This window comes from Coregonus lavaretus (assembly GCF_964263955.1).
Source record: "Coregonus lavaretus genome assembly, chromosome: 6".
In the NCBI taxonomy this organism is placed as follows: domain Eukaryota; kingdom Metazoa; phylum Chordata; class Actinopteri; order Salmoniformes; family Salmonidae; genus Coregonus; species Coregonus lavaretus.
In genome coordinates, this window is record NC_139993.1 from 27,937,834 (window position 1) to 27,946,787 (window position 8,954).

Here is an 8,954-nt window from a genome sequence, read left to right on the forward strand (position 1 = left end):
AGCCACCGGGTTAAATAGGGAAGGAGTAATACACGATGGGAAACAGGTGTGTGACAATCAGACAACAACAGGTAGAACATAGAAACATAGAACATAGATCGGCAGTAGCTAGTATTCCGGTGACGACGAACGCCGAAGCCTGCCCGAGCAAGGAGGAGGGGCAGCTTCGGCAGAATCCGTGACAATCTTGAAGGGCCTTACTGAGGACTTTTATAATTTCTCCAGTTTTTCTGGACTAAAACCCAACTATGACAAATGTACTATATTATAGATTAGGTCTCTAAAAGATACTAACTTTAAATTGTCATGTGGTCTCCCCATTAAATGGGCGGACGGTGAAGTTGATGTGCTTGGTCTAAATATCCCGGACAATTTGAGCAAAAACGTAGCAAAAATAGATAGGATCTTAAAACTGTGGAGGGGCAAACACCTGTCTATCTACGGGAAAATTACTCTGATTAACTCTCTAGTGATATCGCAGTTTACATATTTATTCATGGCTCTACCGACTCAAAGAGAATCGATTTTCAAATCATGCTACAATTTTTTCTTCATTTTATTTGGAATGGCAAACCAGATCAAGTTAAATGGACGTACTTATATAACAAACATGAGTTTGGAGGGTTAATACTGAAATATTAAGGCATTAAACCTCTCTCTTAAAGCCTCCATTATACCGAAATTATAACTAAATCAGGGGTTGGAACCGGTTCAAGGAACAGAACAGAAAACCGGAAAATAAATACATTTTTCAACAAACAAAATCAGAACCGGGAACGAAAGTGATCTATACTGTTCCGGAACATAACCATTATTTTAAAAGCATGGGAACCGGTTAGTAACGTTATTTTCCGATTTAGTAATTAACTACCAAAAGGTAAGATGTGTTTTTATTTTAATTCTGGTGCCACTCTGCACACACAAGCTTGTTCGCTAGCTAGCGAGCTCTGGTCCAACTTTAAGCCAACTCTCTTAAGTTCAAAGACATTCAAGTTCCTTCATAGAAGCTGGTCCTCCGTAGGTATAATTCTCGCTCTCTCCCCACCCGCAAAATGTTAGTTACATATCGTGCCCTTCACTTTTCTGTCCAATGCATGTAAATAGTTTGCCCACTCCATAGCAAGCTGTTCTATCTGCACTGATTGGTTAAGTCATTTAATGTTGCGCTAAATGTAATTTTTTTTTTTTTTCAGAGGTGTAAGGAACAATATAAACCGTTCAGAACTTTATCTTGCTGGTCAGAACAGTGGAACAGAACGAAAAAAATGTGTTCATAATGATTCTAAAATAACTTCGTTTCCAAACTGGTTTTCCAGCAGGCTACAAAGAGAGGCACATTCAATGTTCAAAAGGGGGCTTTTTGCCGTTATGCAGATTAAAACCAACCATTTCCAGGGGATTGACAATTGATCCCTGTTTAAAGTATCCTCCTTTTTAAATGAAGCCATACAGAGTTGGTTACAACTCCAATTTCATCCTCCAGAAGAAGCCGAACAAATATTACAGCAAATAATATGGCTACTCCAATGTCCTGATATAGAAAAGACCAATTTTCTTGGAAAATATATATATAAGGAAGGTATCATGTTTATGAATAACATTGTAAATAAGTACAGTAAAATTGTCAAGCAAGCAATTAACAAAGGTGTATGGAGATGTATGCTCAATACAAAAGTATAACAAACTCATCACAGTTCTGCCACAAAAATGGAAGATGCCAATTACTCAAAAGAGAAAGGAATTCATTGATTTGTCTGCCTCCAATGGAAAACCATGCATGGATTAAAATGACTAGTATAAATCGTAAAATGGATCAATTTGACAACTATGCCGTATAAAATTCAAGACAGTTGGGAACAGATTTATGTCCAAATACCATGGCATCGGGTTTATGAATTGATGTACAAAACAACTGACGCATCAATCCCTTCTTTTCAATTTAAACTATTAAATACAATTCTTGCCACAAAAAGAATGTTCAATATATGGGGCATTGAACAGTCAGCCCTTTGCAGACTGCCACGAGGAAACCGAATCAATAGATACTCTCTTTGGTACTGTCCATTGGTGGCTCACTTTTGGAGTCAGGTCCAGGAGTGGTTGTTTAATCGTAATGTCTGTGTTCAGATGGACCTACAAACAGTCCTTTTATGAGATCTGAAAAACCACGATCAATCAATGGGAAATATGAATATACTCTTAGGTAAAGTATTTATTTTTAGGGCAATCTCTGTAGAAATTGTACAAATAGAGGTTCAAAACCCTTGTAACTAAGGGGCCTAGCCAAAACCATGAAAAACAGCCCCAGACCATTATTCAACCTCCTCCAAACTTTACAGTTGGCACTATGCATTCGGGCAGGCAGCGTTCTCCTGGTATCCGCCAAACCCAGATTTGTCCGTCGGACTCCAGAGAACGCCTTTCCACTGCTCCAGAGTCCAATGGCGGCGAGCTTTACACCACTCCAGCCGACGCTTGGCATTGTGCATGGTGATCTTAGGCTTGTGTGCGGCTACTCAGCCATGGAAACCCATTTCATGAAGCTCCCGACGACCAGTTCTTGTACTGACGTTTCTTCCAGAGGCAGTTTGGAAATCGGTAGTTAGTGTTGCAACCAATGACAGACTATTTTTACGCGCTACGCGCTTCAGCCGTTGTTGCTCCTAGACGTTTCAACTTCACAATAACAGCACTTACAGTTGACCGGGGCAGCTCTAGCAGGGAAGAAATTTGACGAGCTGACTTGTTGGACGGTGCTACGTTCAAAGTCACTGAGCTCTTCAGTAAGGCCATTCTACTGCCAATGTTTGTCTATGGAGATTGCATGAAAAGGTATCCACATACTTTTGTGTGTGGAGAGAGAAATTATTTTTACCTTTTCCACCAAGTCCTCCAACCGGGGGAGTAGGGGCATAATAAGTCAATTAGAAATTATGCATGAAGTAATGTTATTTGATAGACTTCAAGTCTCTCTGCTAATTTCATAGCTGATCTATCCCCTAAAAAAAGATACAAAAACTGCACTCATGTGCTTTGTGGATAAGATCGTGATAATATATAAGAAATTATGATATAAACAATAAGATCAAATAAGGTATGAATGCTTTGTCAAATGGCCTGGACTGAATCCCAAACGTCTCAACCTCAGTTCGTGTCTATTTTAACACGCAGGCTCGATCCAAAGCCGATTTTCTCCTTCCTGCTCTTCCCCTGTTCACAAGCCAACATCATCACCAGGTGCCAAATGAGAGCAGCCCTCCACTCAGCCTCATCAAAATTTGCCTGTATCCAAGAACATCGTCAGATCGTCACTGGGGCTGAGAATTTTCCGATACCACATATGGTAATATGAATTTTCATTCATATTACCATAAATAAGCATAATCGAAATGTACTATAACAAAAGGTTATAAGTACATGTGAAGCGGCAACATGAGAACTAGATTCTAAATGTTACTTGTCTCCTATGGTCTTTTGCTTCATATATACGTCGCAACTCAAAGAAAGCCAAGACACCCTGAGGCATGCGTTTCTACCTAAGACACTCAACATATGAACGGATATTACGGCCTTCTGCTAGTCATTCAGAATGTTCCAATACTATATTGCAAAAAGAAGCCGAAGAGCCTGAAATCCCATCCATCCTAGAAATTCAAATAGTAACTCAAAATAAACACGATTCCTCAACTTGCACAGACCACTGTACCGGTAGACCAACAAAGATGAGCTAATTTACCAAGATTTGAAATTATACCACCAAACACAACTATACAGATTAAGTACATTTGCAACAATATATAATGGCAACAAAATGTGTACTTTCTAGTTCAGTGTGAATTTAGAAAAACAATTACAAGTTTTCATTAAAACATCCTAGACATATCCTATTCTAGAGGACAAACTTACTAACATTTCTAATCTTATTGTGGACATACATACAGTAAGTGCCTACTAGCGTCTAGCAGCATCACACAATTACCAATTCCCATCATTACCCTGGTAGAGAAGTGACTCATATCAGGCCGTTGATACAGACCCAGCTGACAGCCTGACACACACTGGGAGCTAGCTCACACTGTGCACCACCTGTGTACGCACACACACACCTAGTCTGGAAGTCTATCTATGTGAACCGGAAGACATTAATCTCCTAGGCTGTAGGGCCTATGGCTGCTCAGGCAGTGAGAGAGAGCCAGAGAGAGGGAGAGTGAAGGACAGAGGGAGAGCAAGCATGCAGTGTTCAGGAAGTTCAAGCAGACTATTTTAATCCTCCAATTTCCTCCCCTCTAATCATCTCTCTCCAGTCCATAGAAGATACCAAATTGGAAACATCTTCTGCACAATATGACACTAACACTGTAACCACACCACATGGGCAATGCACAGGTAGCAGGAACATGGCCCAAACATTCAGACAGTTTCATGTCTTATATGACGGTAACATGGTGGAACGGTAGATCAATTGAGTCGCCAAAAATGCACCAAACTGTTTATCGACATTTCTGATTGTGTGGAGTAAAACAATATTGATGTTTATGCATTTTAATTAGCATAAAGCCGATATTTAAAACCCCAAACTGCTCACTTCTGCAATAATTATGAAGTTCTTTCAAATAAGAAAAGCTATCTGGAAACATTGTCTTCTGTAGTACTGTGATAACTCGATTTACCATACAGCCACATTAACTTCTGGTGATTTGACACTATCTAGACTTGTTTGGGCACTCGTAGATTCAGCCTTAAAGGGATACTTCGGGATGTTGGCAATGAGGCCCTTTATCTACACTGAACAAAAATATAAATGCAACAATTTCAAAGATTTTACTGAGTTACAGTTCATATAAGGAAATCAGTCGATTTAAATAAATTCATTAGGCCCTAATCTCTTAATTTCACATGACTGGGAATACAGATATGCGTCTGTTGGTCACAGATACTTTTTAAAAAAAAGGTAGGGGCGTGGATCAGAAAACCAGTCAGTATCTGGTGTGACCACCATTTGTCTCATGCAGCACGACATCTCCTTCGCATGAGTTGATCAGGCTGTTGGTTGTGGCCTGTGGAACGTTGTCCCACTCCTCTTCAATGGCTGTGCGAAGTTGCTGGATATTGGCGGGAACTGGAACACGCTGTCGTACACGTCGATCCAGAGCATCACAAACATGCTCAATGGTTGGTGACATGTCTGGTGAGTATGCAGGCCATGGAAGAACTAGGACGTCTTCAGCTTCCATACACGCTGTCTGCCATCTGCCCGGTACAGTTGAAACCGGCATTCATCCGTGAAGAGCACACTTCTCCAACTTATTTAAGCTCATGAAACATGGGACCAACACTTTACATGTTGCGTTTATATTTATGTTCAGTATACTTCCCCAGAGTCAGATTTTTGTGTCTACATGTCCAGTATGAAGGAAGTTAGAGGTAGTTTTGCGAGCCAATGCTAACTAGCGTTAGCGCAATGACTGGAAGTCTATGGATACTAGCAGATAACCATAGACTGCCAGTCATTGCGCTAACGCTAGTTAGCAATTGCACTAGAGCTAGTTAGCAACATCCTTCAAACAGCACCCACGAGTTCATCTGATAAAGGGCCTCAATCCTGAAGTATCCCTTTAACCTGTGACTCTGGGTGCAATGGTCCCATGTTATCAGAATAGACGTGAGGGCTGGCTAATGAACATGACTTCACACGGAACACAAAGACAACTTGTGAGCACAATGCCGCTGCATCTTTACGGACACAAAGCCCGATTCATCAAGTTGGCAAATCAGGGTTTGAACTCTGGTGCCCCAGGAGAGCAATTCAATTGAATAATTTGATTGCTGAATAAACAATTGCAGTTAGACAAAATAATCAACACCAATTATGAAGAACATCTGCTGAAACAAGTACTCTACAGTTATTTTTTTTCCAGGGCAGGGATCTCTGATTCATTTTCTCCCTTTTTAGCTTTGAGCTTTATTTAGAAGCAACACATAATCAAGGTGATGAGACACTAATTCCCAGTAATTTTAAAGTGACAGATCAGGTGCAGGGCATGATTTTTCCCCCACTCCAAATGAATATAATAGCTAGAGTTGCAGGGTTAGGAGAGGCAGATGCGGGTGGTGGTAAATGACTATGGTAATTATTTGATGCCCTCATGCCATACCCCCTCCCGCTCTCTACCACTGGCTCTCACACACTCATATGCCCACTACTTACAGTAGGAGTTTATACTGTACACACACTCTGTGCACATTTGCCTGGTGGGGGGGGGGGGTCTGCTCACTGACAAGTGGATTATAGGAGCGGCACTTATAGTGCAGCTGAAATCCCATTAGCCCCTCCGGTGGTGGAATATGACATGAGCGCAGCGTTAACACACTGGTGGGTCAGCCCGCAGCCCCCATAGCTCAGGCACAAGCAGGGTTAATTAGAGTAGCCGACTTCAAACAAAGCCTGGGTGCCTTTAAAACATAGAGATGCTCGGCACAGCCACAGCACACAGAGAGCCCCGCTCAAAAGGCTAAATGATGAGTAACACGTGAAATATACAGGGCACATGGAAAATGGAAATTATTCTATGTCAGAAAAAGGTCAAATTTCTTTGATGCCTGCTACTGGACAATATTTCCAAATAATGGACAATATAAATAAAAATTAAAGACAGGAACGGTTACTAAATATACATCCAATAATTTAGCGTGAAGTATGAAGAGAGAAAAACCAAGCAAGTTGGGTAGAAAAGTAGGCACACAGGAGGGGAGGTGTGCAGACTGAAAGGGTAACATTTGTGACTAGTATCATTTGGATGTACTTAGTGCATTACAAGAGTGCAGCTCGACCACAACTGACTGAGCCGGGAGGCACGCAATTTCTGATTTGAACTGGTCATCCTGAAAGCCCATTTATGAACAAACCTTACAATGATGAAACTCATGAAGTATAAATTAATTTACAAGACGGCCCACTAAAAGAGCCCATGTCATACCTCTTAATTATGAAATGCATTTCAAATAAACAAGCTATACGAGATTACTTAACCGTAAAACCTGTCAATTTTGTCAGTGTAGTCAATGAAAAAAAAGTAGAGGATGGATTCTACATCCCCTTTATTTAACAAGATGGTGGCAAATGTGTAGAAATCATAGCCATACCCGAGGTGAAATGCTCACTAAAGTTAACATTAAATAATACAAATGTACTTAAGGTATACAACAGCTCACATAGAACATACAGCAGTTGATGTAGTAAATCAGATAACTGGCAAAGCTACAAAACAAAGCTCAATGAAATACTAATTGGAAAACTAATTGTTTTGTAGGTCACCTCTATCCTAATCCCGTTTTAGCAAATGTCACATTAAACGTGGACTTATATTTACGATGTGGACGATGAGGGTTTCGCCCTATCAATTACAAGGCGTCTTCTTGCAATGGTAATAATGTGGCAAAGCTTGAAGCAAATTATATCCATTCAAATTATTATAAAGAGCGCAGAGACTGGCGTAATGGTCAGACCTTCTTCCATAAAATATGATGAATGCAAAATAACAGTTGAAACGTTTGAGCTCAAATAAAACGGATGAATTCCACACAGTCTGTGCTAATCATCTGAAATCATTATTATAACTGTCGTTTTGAAATTAAGCATATAATCCTCTTTCCGCTGTAACCTAATTCAACCTCCAGTGCCATTAAAAATCTGATATAACATTTCAGAGGGATTAAATTAGTCAAAGCAACTGTTGACTAATTCAAGTGAATGGTAGCACATGGATGGTAATTAATAAAAACAGCTTCCACTCCTCCTCTACCAAACTGTAAACCATCCCGCGGCATCCCCATAATAACCATGTCATTGTAAACGTTTGACTCTTTATTAATACAGCGAGGATATGATCCATTTGAAGAAACTTAATCTCAGTTTCCTTGGTCAACCACCTAATGCACCATACATTTAACATTCCAAATTTTTTAAGGTGATTTTTAGTATTGACACAAGATAGGACATTTTCCAAGTGAGCTACTAATTTAGAAACAAATATGGTGTTGTGTATAAATTTTTCCCAATACAATAAACAGTGGTTGTAGAAACCTATAAATAAAATGTTCAGAGCAAATCAAGAATGAATTGCAACACTCATGCAATATTACGTTTCCCCATTTACCAACATATTAACAGAGTAAGCAGCACAGAAAATACATTGTTTTATAGAATTTAAATGTCAAAACACTAAATTATTTATTTTACAGAAGATAAATGCGAGGTAGCATCTATGAAATTCAGCACCAGATTATGTATTGACAAATGTCTATTGACTGAACTAAATTAATTAAAAGCTCTTCAGTACTTACACAGCTTTAAACACAATACTGATTAATTAGTGTGCAATTACAGTTCACAAAATCACCTGTACAATCCACCATGCAACGCAGGGATACACGTTTTCATATATATACATACACACATATATACACACAACTACCATATCTCATGAGGCGACTTTCTAACAAGTAAATAAACTTTTAGAAAAAAATGTATGAACACAGGCAAGAAACCATCTGAAAGCTACATTTTCTTTTAGAGGATAAAAGTAAAAAAAAGCAGCAAGAGATTGCTCAAAATGAGCAAGTCCACTCAGTCCATGAACTGGGGAACATTCCCGCACATCCAGTTTTCAGCCCCATGGCCCCAGACAGAGGGGGAGAAATCGACAGTGAGGAATGCCCACACATTTCTATCCCTTTCCATCCAAAAACAAAACCACCACTACCCACCACCTCTTTCCCCTCTGTTACATGTCCCCCTCTGTAGTGAAGGTCTAAAACCATTTTCACTGGGACTCATAATGAAAGTGACAGGCAGAGAAAGGCTCCTGTTTCTCTCCCTCTGCCCCTCATCAGTTCCCTACACACAGGCATGGAGCACTGCTTGCTGCCTGCCGCTGTGTACGAGGTGGCATGGG